Raw genomic sequence first — 15,769 nt, 5'->3', positions numbered from 1 at the left:
AGAAAAAATCTGACTTTTGGGAATTGACTCAAAAATAGTGCCCAACGGTTGCAAATGCTCCCCTGAAAGGTTTGGCGGTCGAAACAGAAGGCTTATTATCACAGGACAAGAAATCAGACCTCCACAACTTAACCGGCAGAAAAATATTTTTTTGAAAAAATCCCAAGCCCCGGGGTCACAATTTCAGAAAAAATCTGACTTTCGGGAATTCACTCAAAAATGGTGCCCAACGGTTGCAAATGCTCCCCTGAAAGGTGTGGCGGTCGAAACAGAAGGCTTTATATCAAGGGACAAGAAATCAGACCTCCACAGCTTAACCGGCAGAAAAATATTTTTTTGAAAAAATCCCAAGCCCCGGGGTCACAATTTCAGAAAAAAACTGACTTTTGGGAATTCACTCAAAAATGGTGCCCAACGGTTGCAAATGCTCCCCTGAAAGGTTTGGTGGTCGAAACAGAAGGCTTTTTATCACGGGACAAGAAATCAGACCTCCACAACTTAACCGGCAGAAAAATATTTTTTCGAAAAAATCCCTAAGCCCCGGGGTCACAATTTCAGAAAAAATCTGAGCTTTGGGAATTCACTCAAAAATGGTGCCCAACGGTTGCAAATGCTCCCCTGAAAGGTTTGGTGGTCGAAACAGAAGGCTTTTTGTCAGGGGACAAGAAATCAGACCTCCACTACTTAAGCGGCAGAAAAATATTTCTTTGAAAAATTCCAAGCCCCGGGGTCACAATTTCAGAAAAAAATCTGACTGTTGGGAATTCACTCAAAAATGGTGCCCAACGGTTGCAAATGCTCCCCTGAAAGGTTTGGCGGTCGAAACAGAAGGCTTTTTATCACAGGACAAGAAATCAGACCTCCACAACTTAATCGGCAGAAAAATATTTTTTGAAAAAATCCCTAAGCCCCGGGGTAACAATTTCAGAAAAAATCTGACTTTCGGGAATTCACTCAAAAATGGTGCCCAACGGGTGTAAATGCTCCCTTGACAGGTTTGGCGGTCGAAACAGAAGGCTTTTTATCACAGGACAAGAAATCAGCCATCGACAACTTTACCGGCAGATTTTTTTTTTAAAAAAAATCCCTAAGCCCCGGGGTCACAATTTCAGAAAAAATCTGAGCTTTGGGAATTCACTCAAAAATGGTGCCCATCGGTTGCAAATGCTCCCCTGAAAGGTTTGGTGGTCGAAACAGAAGGCTTTTTATCACGGGACAAGAAATCAGACCTCCACAACTTAACCGGCGGAAAAATATTTTTTTGAAAAAATCCCAAGCCCCGGGGTCACAATTTCAGAAAAAATCTGACATGCGGGAATTCACTCAAAAATGGTGCCCAACGGTTGCAAATGCTCCCCTGAAAGGTTTGGTGGTCGAAACAGAAGGCTTTTTGTCACGGGACAAGAAATCAGACCTCCACAACTTAAGCGGCAGAAAAATATTTCTTTGAAAAAATCCCAAGCCCCGGGGTGACAATTTCAGAAAAAAATCTGACTGTTGGGAATTCACTCAAAAATGGTGCCCAACGGTTGCAAATGCTCCCCTGAAAGGTTTGGCCGTCGAAACAGAAGGCTTTTTAACACAGGACAAGAAATCAGCCCTCGGCAACTTAACCCGGCAGATTTTTTTTTAAAAAAAAATCCCTAAGCCCCGGGGTCAGAATTTCAAAAAAAATCTTACTTTCAGCAATTCACTCAAAAATGGTGCCCAACGGTTGCAAATGCTCCCCTGAAAGGTTTGGCGGTCGAAACAGAAGGCTTTTTATCACAGGAGAAGAAATCAGCCCTCGACAACTTAACCGACGGAAGACTATTTTTTTCAAAAAAAAATTTTAAGTATTTTAAGTATTCATTAGTATTCATCATTCACAGCGCCAGCCAATCGGCTGGTGGCGGGGGCGGGCTTATTGGGGGCATTTAAGGTTAGGGCAGCCCGTGCTTGCCCCTTTCTTTTCTTTCAGCAGCTGCGGTTTCCCACCCACCCTCTAGGTTTTCATTTGAACTTTCCTATGGGCTTCGGCTGGTAGCCGCAAGGGGCCTGGTAGGAGTTTTTCCATTTGTTGACTATGAGGGCCACTCTATTTCTTTTACGGGATTCTTGCCCGAGTAGTAGATATGATGGTCATCTGAACTGAATTCGCCCATTCCCGTCCATTTTATTTCACTGATGCCCAGGATGTCAATATTTATTCTTGCCATCTCATTTTTGACCACATCCAACTTACCAAGGTTCATGGTTCTTACATTCCAGGTTCCTATGCAATATTTTTCTTTACAGCATTGGACTTTCCTTTCACTTCCAGGCATATCCGCAACTGAGCGTCCTTTCGGCTTTGGCCCAGCCACTTCATCAGCTCTGAATCTACTTGTGCTTGTCCTCCGCTCTTCCCCTATAGCATGTTGGACGCCTTCCGACCTGAGGGGCTCATCTTCCAGCGTCATAACTTTTATATGCCTGTTCTCTTTGTCCATGGAGTTTTCTTGGCAGGGATACTGGAATGGCTTGCCGGTTCCTCCTCCAGGTGGATCACATTTGGTCAAAACTCTCCACTATGACCTGTCCATCTTGGGTACATAGTTCATAGCTTCTCTGAGTTATTCAAGCCCCTTCGCCACGGCAAGGCAGTGATCCATGAAGGGGGAAAGAGGCCTAGACCGCTTCAAACCAGCCACGACTGGTTCAAACTGGCTTGGATCAGTGCAAGCTTGGTGGGTTGCAACTTGCCCAGACAAGTTTGAACTGGCCGAGACTGGTTGGAACTAGCTCAGACTGGTTGCAACAGGTCGAGGCCAGTTTGAACCAGTCTTCGCCAGTTTCAACCGGTCTAGGCCACTTTGAACTGAAACGGTCCAAGTCGCTTGAAACAGGTCCAAGTCAGTTGGAACAGTCTAGGCCAGTTTGAACTGGTCTAGGCCAGTTTGTGCCATTTCAAGCCAGTGTGAACTGGTCTTGGCCGGGTTGAACAGGTCTAGGTCGGGTTGAACCGGCCCAAGCCAGTTTGAACAGTTCCAAGTGGGTTGGAACTGGCTCAAACAGGTTGGAGCAGGTCCCGGCCAGTTGGAGCAGGTGCAGGTCATTTGAAACTGGCCCAAGCTAGTTGGAACAGGTCCAGGCTGGTTGGAACCAGTCCAAGCCAGTTTGAACAAGTCTAGGCTGGGTTGAGCCGGTCTAAGCTGGTTTGAACAGGTCCAAGTGGATTGGAACCGGCCCAGACAGGTTGGAGCAGGTCCCGGCCAGTTGGAGCAGGTGCAGGTGGTTTGAAACTGGCCCAAGCTGGTTAGAACAGGTCCAGGCTGGTTGGAACTGGTCCAAGCCAGTTTGAACAAGTCTAGGCTGGGTTGAGCCGGTCTAAGCTGGTTTGAACAGGTCCAAGTGGATTGGAACCGGCCCAGACAGGTTGGAGCAGGTCCCGGCCAGTTGGAGCAGGTGCAGGTGGTTTGAAACTGGCCCAAGCTGGTTAGAACAGGTCCAGGCCAGACGGAACAGGTCTATGTTGCTTGGAACCAGCCCAGACCGGTTAGAACTAGTTCATACTAGTTGGATCCAGTCCAAGCTGGTTCAAACCAGCCCAAACCAATTGGAAAAAGGTTCTGGTGGGTTGCAACTTGCCCAGACAAGTTTGAACTGGCCCAGACTGGTTGGAACTAGCTCAGACTGGTTGCAACCGGTCTAGGCTGGTTTGAACCAATCAAATCCGATTTGTGCCGGTCCAAGCTGGTTTCAACTGGTCTAGGCCTGTTTGAACCGGTCTAGGCCGGTTTGAGCAGTTCCAAGCTGGTTTGAACAGGTCTAGGTCAGTTTGAGAAGGTCCAAGAGGGATTGAACCAGCTCAAATCAGATGGAAAAAGTCCATGCGGGTTCCAACTTGCCCAGACCAGTTTGAAATGGCCCAGACTGGTTGGAACTTGCTCAGACAGGTTTGAACCGGTCAAGGCAGGTTTGTACTGGTCTAGGCTGGTTTGAAAAGTTCCAAGTGGGTTGGAACTGGCCCCGACAGGTTGGAGCAGGTCCAGGCCAGTTGGAGCTGGTCCCGGTCATTTGAAACTGGTCCAAGCTGGTTAGAACAGGTCCAGGCCAGTTAGAAGCAGTTCATACCAGTTGGGTCCGGTCCAAGTCAGTTGGAACCAGCCCAAACCAGTTGGAAAAGGTTCTGGCAGGTTCCAACTTGCCCAGACCATTTTGAACTGGACTGCCCAGACTGGTTTGAACTAACTCAGACTGCTTGGAACAGGTCTAGGCTGGTTTGTGGCGGTCCAAGCCAGTTTGAACTGGTCTAGGCCAGTTTGTGCCCATTCGAGCCAGTTTGAACAGTTTGAGGCCGCTTCGAACAGTTCTGTGTCACTTGGAAGCAGCCCAGACCTGTAGTAACCAGTTCATACCAGCTGAATCTGGTCCAAGCCAGTAGGAACCAGCCCAAACCAGTTAGAAAAGGTCCAGGCGGGTTCTAACTTGCCCAGACTAGTTTGAACTAGCCCAAAGTGATTGGAACTAGCTTACACAGGAACAGGTCTAGACTGTTTTGCGATGAACAAATCCAGAAAGAACCTGGAACGCTCAGTGGCTCGTAGAGTGGCAGCGCTGGGGGGGGGCGGGTTATTGACCACCCCAATATCCAGTTCAGCAAGGTGATCCTATACCTCGAGGATGGCGTGCATCTTTCCGATGCGGGAAACAATGTTTGGTTGGCTGACATATCTGCGGGGATTAGGGATTGGTTGCAGGTCTGAGGGTATTGGCGGTGAGCTTTGCTCGAGTGGCAGTTAGGCACTGATATGGATATTGTTATGTAGATGTATGGGGGGGAGCGCCATCACCTCCCCCGGATATTGAAGGCTAGTCTAGTAAAGGATTCTGGGGGCTGTGGCCCCATCCGAAGCCTATGGAGGCCAGGGCCCAAGGCACGCCCCCGAGTGATGACCCCGGGGGCGTGCCAAGTTGATGTGCATCAGCAGGGCTCCCCCTGCTGGTGTCAACCCTTCCGGATCTTCAAGCAAGCAGGCCAAAGCCAGATAGTCAGATAGGACCAATGCCTAAGCCAATACCGCTCATCACCTGTAACCAATAAAGTTGCAGGCAATTTTACAAGTACTATTACAAATATGGTATCGGAAGGAAAGTCTGTAGAGAACCCTGTGGACATAAGAAGATGCTTTCAGAAATATTATAAACAACTGTATAAAAAGGGTAAAGAAGATAAAGCTAAAATTGAGCAATTAATCAGAACTAATGGTTTGCAGAAGATTCCCAAAGGTAAAAGGATCCTACTAAATGGTCTAATCACAAGACAGGAGGTGGAAAGCACAATAAATTTAATGCAACTTGGCAAGGCCCCGGGGCCAGATGGTTTATCAGCAAAATACTATAAGACATTGAAAGATTGGCTTATCCAGCCATTGTTAGAAGTTTGCAATAAGATTATAGGAAGGGGACAAAGCACCCGAAACCTGGAAGGAAGCCTATATTACTCTGATTGCAAAACAAGATCAAGATAGATCGAACGTCAAAAATTATAGACCGATTTCCCTACTTAATGTGGATTACAAAATCTTTGCCAATATATTGGCCAACAGGCTTAAGAAGGTCTTGTCAGAATATATACATGAGAACCAGACAGGTTTTCTGCCTGGAAGACATATCAAAGATAATATCAGGAATATAGTAGATATTATGGAAAAAATGGAAGCAAAAAAATCTGTAAAGCAATGTTAATGTTCATTGATGAGGAGAAGGCCTTTGACAATATATCTTGGAATTTTATGACACAAAATTTAGAAAGTATTGGGGTGGGTCGGGAATTCTTAAATGGTATCAATGTGATTTATCATGAACAAAAAGTTAAAATTATAGAAAATAATGTGGTATAGGAGGAAATTAGAATTGAGAAGGGAACCAGGCAAGGGTGCCCACTTTCCCCTCTGCTTTTTATCTCGGTCCTTGAGGTCTTGTTAAGTATGATAAGGACAGAAGAACAAATTAAAGGTATAGTAGTAGGATGCTAACAATATAAATTAAAAGCCTTTGCTGATGACTTGGTGTTGACGCTTCAATATCCAGACTCCTGTGCAGTAAAAGCACTGGAGATGATACAGGAGTTCAGACAGGTAGCAGGATTTAAGTTAAATGAGAGCAAAACCAAAGTATTAGAGAAAAGTCTGGACAATGAGGAAAGAAAATTATTACAAAAAAAGACAGGCCTAGTCTTTGTGAAAAAAGTTTAATATATGGGGGTTAATTTGTTAGTGAAAATTTTGAACTTATACAAAGATAATTATGAGAAATTATGGAATGAAATCAAGAGAGATCTGGAGATTTGGTCAAATTTAAAATTGTCATTAATTGGTCGGATTTCTGTGGTTAAGATGGATGTATTACCAAAGATGATGTTTTTGTTTCAAGTCCTCCCAATTATTGAGAATGTGAAATGTTTTAAAGAATGGCAGAAAATTTTATCTAGATTTATCTGGCAGGGGGGGAAACCCAGAATTAAGTATAAACTACTAACGGACTCAAAAGAAAGAGGGGGATTCTCCCTGCCAGATTTGAAGATTTACTTTGAAGCCGCAGCTCTTTGTTGGGTTAAGAAATGGATACAACTGGTCGAGGCCAGTTTGTGCCGCTCCAAAGTTTGAACTGGCCCAGACTGCTTGGAACAGGTCAAGGTCAGTTGGAACAGGAGTCTCTTGGAACCAGGCCAGACCTGTTGGAAACAGTTGATAATGGTTAGATCCGATCCAAAACGGTTGGAACCAGACCAAAGGAGTTGAAAAATTCCAGGCGGGTTCCGACTTGCCCAGACTGGTATGAACTGGCCCAGATTGGTTGGAACAGGGCCAAGCCGGTTGGAACAGGTTTGTGTCACTTGGAACCAGCCCAGACCTGTTGGAACCAGGTCATACCGGTTGGATCCGCTACAAGCCGGTAGGAACCAGCCCAAACCAGTTTGAAAAAGTCCAGGCGGATTCCAACTTCCCCAGACCGGTTTGAAGTGGTTGGAACAGGTCTAGGCTGGTTTGAACCGGTCAAAGCTGAGTGCAACAGGTTCAAGCCGGTTAAAACCAGTCCAAGCCAGTTTGAACCAGCTCAAACTAGTTGGAGAAAAGTCCAGGCAGGTTCCAACATGCCCAGACCAATTGGAACTGGCTCAGACTGGTTGGAACTTGTCTAGGCTGGTTTGAACCGGTCCAAGTTGGTTGAAACAGGTCCAAGCTGGTTGGAACCTGTCTAGGCCAGTTTGAACCGGCCTAGGCCGGTTTGTGCCTGTAAAAGCCAACATCCAGTTCAGCAAGGTGACCATCTACCGCAAGGATGGCGTGCATCTTTCCAATGCGGGAAACGATGTTTGGTTGGCTGACATATCTGCGGGGATTAGGGATTGGTTGCAGGTCTGAGGGTATTGGCGGTGAGCTTTGCTCGAGTGGCGGTTAGGCATTGGTATAGGTATTGTTATGTAGATGTATGGGGGGAGCGCCATCACCTCCCCCGGATATTGAAGGCTGGTCCGGTAAAGGATTCTGAGGGGTGTGGCCCCGTCCGAATCCTATGGAGGCCAGGGCCCAAGGCACGCCCCCAAGCGGTGACCCCGGGGGCGTGCCTAGTTGATGTGCATCAGCAGGGCTCCCCCTGCTGGTGTTAACCCTTCCGGATTTTCAAGTAAGCAGGCCGAAGCTGGATAGTCGGCTAGGACCAATGCCTAAGCCAATACCGCTCATCCCCTGTAACCAATAAAGTTGCGGGCTATTTTAGCCCATTAACCTTCAAATAACGGTGTCATGTGTCTTTATTCCTACTGGTGGGAGGCAGGAAATCGCCACGCAACCTGGCTTGGCCAATTCAGCTCACAATGCGTTCTCAGTCAGTTTGACACCATAGTCCCCTGAGAAAGCCCTTTTGAAATTTGCTATCATACAGGCTAGTGGAGTGCTTGAATTACAAGATGTTGAACACTCCCCCTGCATCGCTATGTTCCTTGTAAAGTGCTTCTCAACAGATTCTCAGAGATTCGCTTCCCTTTGTTCCCGATCAAAATGCAGTCGCCTGATTTGGAAATGCGGTACTGAAAGGTCCACATTCAGTGCCCCGGTGCCCTGTTACCATCAATTCTGTTGGAACCAGTTCAGACCGGTTGGAACCGGTCCAAGACAGTTTGAACCAGCTGAAACCAGTTGGGAAAAGTCCATGCGGGTTCCAACATGCCCAGACCAGTTTGAACTGGCCCAGATGGGTTGGAACTGGCTCAGACTGCTTGGAACAGGTCTAGACTGGTTTGAACCGGTCCAAGTCGGTTGAAACAGGTCCAAGCCGGTTGGAACCAGTCTAGGCCAGTATGAACCAGTCTAGGCAGGTTTGTGCTGATCCAAGCCAGTTTGAACCGGTCAAGGCAGGTTTGTACTGGTCTAGGCTGCTTTGAACCGCTCCAAGCCGGTTGGAATTGGTCTAGGCCAGTTTGAACCGGTCCAGGCCAGTTGGTGCTGGTCCAAACCAGTTTGAACAGGTCCAGGCTGAAGAGGTCTAGGCCGGTTGGAACAGCTCTGTGCCACTTGGAAGCAGCCCAGACCTGCTGGGACCCGTTCATACTGGTTGGATCCAGTCCAAGCCAGTAGGAACAGGCCCAAAGCAGTTTGAAAAAGTCAAGGCAGATTCCAAGTTCCCAAGACCAGTTTGAATTGGCCCAGACTGCTTGGAACTGGCTCAGATTGGTTTGAACAGTTCCAAGAGTGAGATGGGTGTGCGTCTACCCACGCCGATGCATGCGCAGTTCTGCTTGCACCTGGCTTTAGAGCTACTACAATTGGTGGTAATTTCAATTCTGCCCCTTTAGGTGTGAAGGCTATTTGAGCTTGAATTTTAGATAGGAAATCATGTCCCAAAAGGGAAATTGGACATTCTAGTACATAAAGAAACTGATGAGTGAGGGTCCTCCCTCCAATCTGGCACTCTTGGGGTTGCAGAAAGGGTTTTAGGGTTTTATTGCCAGCTCAGACTGGTTTGAACAGGTCTAGGCTGGTTTGAACCGGTCCAAGCCAGGTGGTACAGATCCAAAACCTGTTGGAAGTGGTTCAGACCGGTTGGAACCGGTCCAAGACAGTTTGAACCAGCTGAAACCAGTTGGGAAAAGTCCAGGTGGGTTCCAACTTGCCCAGACCAGTTTGAACTGGCCCAGACTGGTTTGAACTGGCTCAGACTGGTTGGAACAGGTCTAGACTGGTTTGAACCGCCCAGGTTGGTTGAAACAGGTCCAAGCCGGTTCGAACCGGTCTAGGCCAGTTTGAACCGGTCTAGGTCGGTTTGTGCCGGTACAAGCCAGTTTGAACTGGTCTTGGCTGGTTTGAACAGGTCTAGGCCAGTTTGAGAAGTTCTAAGTGGGTTGGAACTGGCCCAGATAGGTTAGAGCAGGTCCAAGCAGGTTGCACCTGCTCCAAGTTGCTCCAAGTTGCTCCAGGTTGGAGCAGGTCCAAGCAGGTTGCACCTGCTCCAAGTGGTCTGGACCTGCTCCAACCTGTCTGGGCCACTTCCAACCCACTTGGAACAAGTGGAACAAGACCTGTTCAAACCAGTCTGAGATGGCAATAAAACCCTAAAACCCTTTCTGCAACCCCAAGAATGCCAGATTGGAGGGAGGTCCCTCACTCATCAGTTTTTTTATGTACCAAAATGTCCCATTCCCCTTTTGGGACGTGATTTCCTATCTAAAATTCAAGCTCAAATATCCTTCACGCCTAAAGGGGCAGAATTGAAATTTACCACCAATTGTAGTAGCTCTAAAGCCAGGTGCAAGCAGAACTGCGCATGCGTCAGCGTGGGTAGACGCACACCCGTCTCGCTCTTGGAACTTTACTAATTAAAAGCCTGAAAAACAAATAACTCTCTTCAAACTGATAGCTGAGATAACTCACCGAAAACTGGGCTTAGCTCCAAGTCCTGGATTGGGGTGAGTTAGTGTTTAAAATGGTGGTTTATCTATTTATTTGGGAAAGACTTGAGAAGGACTTAACAAGATGGCCAAGTCTTTGAAGGAGCTGGGTGAAATAATTCAGCGTTCGGAAGCAAATGTTCGCGCTGATATGCAAGACTTGAAAGGAGAGATGAGAAGAATGACTGCTACAGTAGAAAAATTTAAAAAAATAGCAGAGTATGCAAAAGAGTTAGCTGATGCAAACGTAAACAAAATAGAATCTCTGACAAAAGGGATTTCACAAATGAACGATAGACAGCGCAGAAGGAACTTAAAATTCTCTGGTATTTTTGAAGATATTGAGAATAAGGACCTGGAAAAGGAGATGTTAGAATGGCTCAAAGAACAAGGAATAGAAATTGAGCAGAATGAAATTGAGAGAGTGCACCGGGTGTTCATACCACAAGGAGGCTCTGGACTTCCCAGGGTCGTAATTATGGCATTCACGAGAGAGAAGTTAAGAGATAAAATTTATAAATCACTCCGGCAGAAAGCAGACCTGCAGTTTAAACAGCAAAAGGTCATAGTGAGACAAGACGTTTCTCAGGAAACGCTTCAAGACAGGAAACGTATGCAGCGGTTTGCACAAGCTCTCTACAATCATAAAATCCTCTTTACCTGGGCCTACCCTGCTACACTGTTGGTTTTTAAAGACAGCAGGAAATATTCTGCTAAGAACCCTGGTGAAGCAAAAAAATGCTAGCTGATTTAGGAGTTGGACTACAAGGACAAACTGAGCAAGAACTCTCGTGTTCGGAAGAATTACAGGTAGACCAACAGGGAGAGTCGAGTGAAGAATCTCCAGAATCTCCAGTGCAGAGAGAAGAGAATAAAAGAAGATGGAAGTCAAGAGGGGAAGGAAACAGCAAGAAATAATATATACTAGAGACATCTAAAATGGTCTTTTGTAAATATATATATGTTGCTATTTCTGATATAAACTTTCCAAGAGCGAAGGGAGAGGAGTGTGGTTCTCCAAGATACCATGAGACAGGGATCATGGAGATCCCTCAGTCTCAGGGGGGAGTTGAATGGGCCAGAATTGAAAATATAATATATGTACACAGAGGGATTCAAAAAATGAACAGTAGCTGGGATAATGGATAGATCTTTAAAGGTTTTATCTTTAAATGTTAACAGGCTGGCCTCAAACACCAAATGCTACAGGGTACTGATATTGGCAAAGAAAATGAAAGTGCATATACTATGCCTTCAGGAGACTCATAGAGCCAAAGCAAACAATAGACCTTTGTTATGCTCTCAGCAATGGGGCCTAATAGCAGAATCGAAAGCGACGAACAAGGCTAGAGGGGTCGCTATACTATGTAATGCAAATCTTAAGCCGGAGGTTCTGAGCCAGAAAAAAGATAATGATGGTAGATTTAAAGACATAAGACTTTCTCTTATATTGACTACAAGCTAATTAAAGAATGGAATGAAATCAGGGTTAGAACAGCAAAGACTATGGGAATATGGATTTCAGACCATACTCCACTATTTGTGGAGCTGGGACTGGAAGAGGGTGGAAAAAGTAGGAGATGGCGGTACAATAACCTAATAATGGCAAAAGAGATTGACAGGGAATATATTAGAAAACCAATTGGTTGGTATTTTAAAGAAAACAATAGTTCAGCCGAGATCCCGGTAGTATGGGACGCTTTCAAAGCTGTTATAAGAGGACATTGTATACTGAAAGAGATTGCGATTAAGAAGGATTGGTACTTGGGGAGACAATAAAAAATTAAAGAGATTGAAACCTTGCAACAACAGCAACAGGTTAAACTTCTAAGGAGAAGACAGGAGCAGTTAAGAAAGTTAAAACAGGAACTGGATGAGCTGGATATAGCTGGAAGAGAGATAATATGATCCAAAATTATTTTCAGAGAACCTCAATAGGATCATATAAGAGACTGGCAAACTATTTAAAGAAAAGAAGGGATAAACAGAGGGTGAAGGCCATTAAGACCAGAAGGAAAATACTTACACAAAGCTCTAGAAAAATAAGGAAAGAATTTGCAGAATTCTATCAATCTTTATATAAAGAAGAAAATAAAAATATAAGTAGGGAAAGTTTAGGGTTTAAAATCGAAGAAAGTGATAGATTAAGACTGAAGGAGGAAATTTCTCTGGAAGAAATAGAGAATGTAGTTAAATCATTTAAAAGTAAGAAATCCCCAGGATTAGATGGAATTACGGCAGACTTTTATAAAGAAACAATTGATATCCTGGGCTCAAAACTGAAAAAAGTATTTAATAATATCTTAGAAGGGGGAAAAGCCCCAGATACTTGGAAACTAGTGGAAATAGTAGTGATAGAAAAACTACAAAAGGACCCTACAGAGGTGGGGTCATACAGACCAATTAGCTTATTAAATCAAGACTATAAGATATTTACAAAGATCCTGGCAAGGCGACTGGAAAAGGTACTACCTAAAATAATTAAGGAAGATCAATATGGATTTGTTAAGGGAAGATACATAGGCCATCATATAAGAAATGTGTTTTAATAAATACATTTAATAAATACATTTTTTATTTTTTATTTTTTATTTTTTATTTTTTATTGTTTTAATAAATACATTTATTAACAAGCAGGGTAAAAGGAAAATCGGTGGTCTTAAAATTGGATGTGTATAAGGCCTTCAACACAATTAGACATAAGTTCTTATGGAATATTATGCAGGAGGTAGGATTAGGAGAGAACTCTGTCGAAGCAATCCGGGGATTGTATAGAGAAGGGAAGGCTGTGGTCAGAGTGAACGAGGGGGTTTCAGATCAAGTCAATATACAAAGAGGAGTTAAACAAGGATGTTCACTCTCACCACTACTATTTGTATTGGGTATGGAGTACTTGGCAGACAGAATACGAAACTCAGTAAGGATAAAAGGATATAAGGAAGGAAAGGAAGAAATTAAGTTAAACATGTATGCAGCTGCTATCCTATTATTATTTACAAACCCCTTAGAGGGTGTAAGAGAACTTATGATAATCCTGAAGGACTTTAAAGAGGAGTCGGGGAGTAAATTTGGAGAAGTCTGAAATTTTATTTGGGGATGTAAAGAAAGAGGAGAAGAAGGAAATTGCAAAAATGACAAAGATGGATATCAATAGGAAAAAAATTGAATACTTGGGGTAAATATTATTAAAAATAGTGCTAGGATTCCAGATGTAAATTACAAAGAAGCGTGGAGAAAGATCAAGAAGGATATAAAACCATGGAATAATAAGAATTTATTTATTCTAGGTAGGGTTAGAGCAGTTAAAATGTTTCTGGTACCGAAATTATTATATTTATTTCAAGTAATTACACTACCCATTAGGAAAATATGGTTCAAAACATGGAATAAGGTATTTTAAAATTGGATTTTTGGAAGTAAAAGAGTTAGAACCCCAGACATAGTAAATTATTCATCTCAAGAAGAGATGGGATGGGCAATACTGAACTTAGAATTTTACTATGAAACGTTCCAATTGAAAAATCTAATAGATATTGGATATAAGGAAGGGATTAAATGGATAAGACTAGAGAATGAAATAAATGAAAGAATAGGAAGAGAAAGGCTATTTAATAGAGATATTAACACGGCTTTTAAGAAGACAATAGGACCAAGGAAAACTGCGTTAGGAATCTGGAAGAACTGGAATACAAAATGGATGCCAACATACTCCAGGTGGATGCCGTTAAAATATATGCAGGAGGGTCAAAGGGAGCCTAGCTGGTGGAAGAAATTAGAAGATCAGGGATTTTATAAATTAAAAGATATGTTTGATGAAGAAGGGAATTTAATTACAAAAAAAAAGTTTTTATAGGAAAACAATATTGGCTGAAAGTGCAAGGACTTTATGATTTAATAAAAATGGAAAGAGCAGATGAAACGATGAAAATAGATATGGTGCTGAACTAAAGACAAATGACGAAGAAAGGGATAGTAGGGGTGTTATATAAAGTGATGATAAGCGACAAAGAAAGAATGATAAGGATAATTCAGATTACTCACCCGAGGAAGTTTGCCTTCTTAACCCTGCATGCCCATGAAGCCCTATGGAAGGAGAACGGACTCATTGGTACAAAGGGCAAAGCTCTCAAATACGACCCACAATTAGAAAATCTCTTGGAAGCTGTATGGGCACCCGAGAAAATTGTTGTACTGCACTGCCGGGCCCACAGCCGGGAGTCCACCAAAACGGCAAAGGGCAATCATTTGGCAGACAAGGCAGCAAGGAAATTAGCCCTGGAGGAACCTCCACCAGACTCTATGATAGCCTCCCTTTTGTCGACAGTTATTAATATGCAGGAAATGAAGCCCATTTATACAGAGAGAGAAGCAAAATGGGCCCATCAGGAAGGAAGAACCAGTTTACCTCCCCATAAAGGATGGTTCATATTGCCAGATCAGCGAGTTTTTGTCCCAGAAACCCTAGGCAGAGAAGTGGTGAAGCGGTACCACGAGTCCACTCATTATGCAGCCGCAGCGTTGCGAGAAGGCCTAGGCAGGCAATTCTATAACGCCAGGCTATCTCAGCTGGCTGAGGCCGTGTCCAGAACGCGTCTCCTATGTGCCCAAAACAACCCCAAGCAGGGCCCAGTACGTCATATCCCCTTGTATTTTCATGATTGGTACATACCCGTTTGGGTACAAGCATTACCATGGCAGCTGTGGCATATACCCATATACCCTTAGAAGGGTTTCAGCCAAGACCAACCTATCATAGGAGGTAAATGCCCAGGGGAACCTAAAAGAACTGTAGTCAGGTTCTCTCACCCACCAACCCAAGGTGCACTTCCTCCCACCATACTGGTCACAGTAGCCTTCTTTCCTCCCTTCTTTCCTCCGCCCCCCCACAAACCCTTTTTGAGTAGCAATAGCAGGGTGTATACAGTGTGAATTGACCACTCCAGTTCGACCAGAACCTGGGAACCACTAGGAGGCTCTACTGGGTGCGGCTGAACGGAGGGTTGGCTCACTCTCCAGGTATGCTCTGGTCTTGGTTACCTCCAGTTCTTCTTACAGTAATAACAACTGTTCTCCTTCTTATCTTCTTTTACTACCCATGAGGAATTGTTGATATCCTTGGGCTCCTTGAACCCCTGGAGTTCCTTGATCATGATGAAGTTGATGTTAACCCTGATGTGCATCTTGACCTTGAGGAGACCAATGACAAAAGAAAATGTTTTTGTAAAGAATGCTAAGCAGATGTTTCAAATATATGGAGAAAATGTCACCCTTTATTATGAACACCCTAGAAAGGTAGCTGACATGTCCCTCATCCCAGGACTAACCAGGGACCCTGACATTGTCTTGGCAGGCCTACTGTATAATCAAAGTGGCCTTTTCGTGACACCTCCTTCTGAAATGAATGATACCTCCTACCGATATTTCCGGTTCTCCAGAACCACCCAGGGCTTGTGCTTTTGTTGTTATGCCTCTGGATCATGGAATGCCAAATGGAAAGATTGGCTGCATGTCCAGCACCACCAACATAAAGGTTGGCTGGGAAATTACACACAGTGCACTGCTAAGTTTTGGTTGTGGGGTTCCTTCAACGCCTCTTACCAAAGCAACACCACATCCTCAGATCTGTATCCATACTTTCGCCAATATACAGTCAACTTCACCGGACAGGGATCCATCTGTTCTGGCTGGCTGATCAAGGACCCCAATCTTTGGTTCTTGTATAATGGACTAGCCACTAATTACCACCCTGGTAATTATCAGTGTGTGGGAATAGGTGCCTTTACTTTCCCTGTGGAGGCTTTTCCTCCTCTACCCTCTCTTAGAAACAGAAAAAGGAGAGAAGTCCAAGGGGAACAGTGC

The 15,769-nt window shown here is 44.4% G+C and overlaps 1 protein-coding gene across 1 annotated transcript in view; it reads right to left on the bottom strand.

The window, feature by feature from the left end:
• LOC310683657 (maestro heat-like repeat family member 5) overlaps window positions 1-15,769 on the bottom strand; it is a 61,320-nt gene that overhangs the window by 20,950 nt on the left and 24,601 nt on the right. The window contains exon 20 of the mRNA XM_083453912.1: window positions 14,948-15,096. The gene's annotated coding sequence lies outside the window, so the exon portion shown is untranslated. The remainder of the gene's footprint in view (window positions 1-14,947; window positions 15,097-15,769) is intronic.

This window comes from Podarcis tiliguerta, assembly GCF_965153285.1.
Source record: "Podarcis tiliguerta genome assembly, chromosome: 8".
In the NCBI taxonomy this organism is placed as follows: Eukaryota; Metazoa; Chordata; class Lepidosauria; order Squamata; family Lacertidae; genus Podarcis; species Podarcis tiliguerta.
This window is presented reverse-complemented; position numbering and strand designations above follow the sequence as displayed.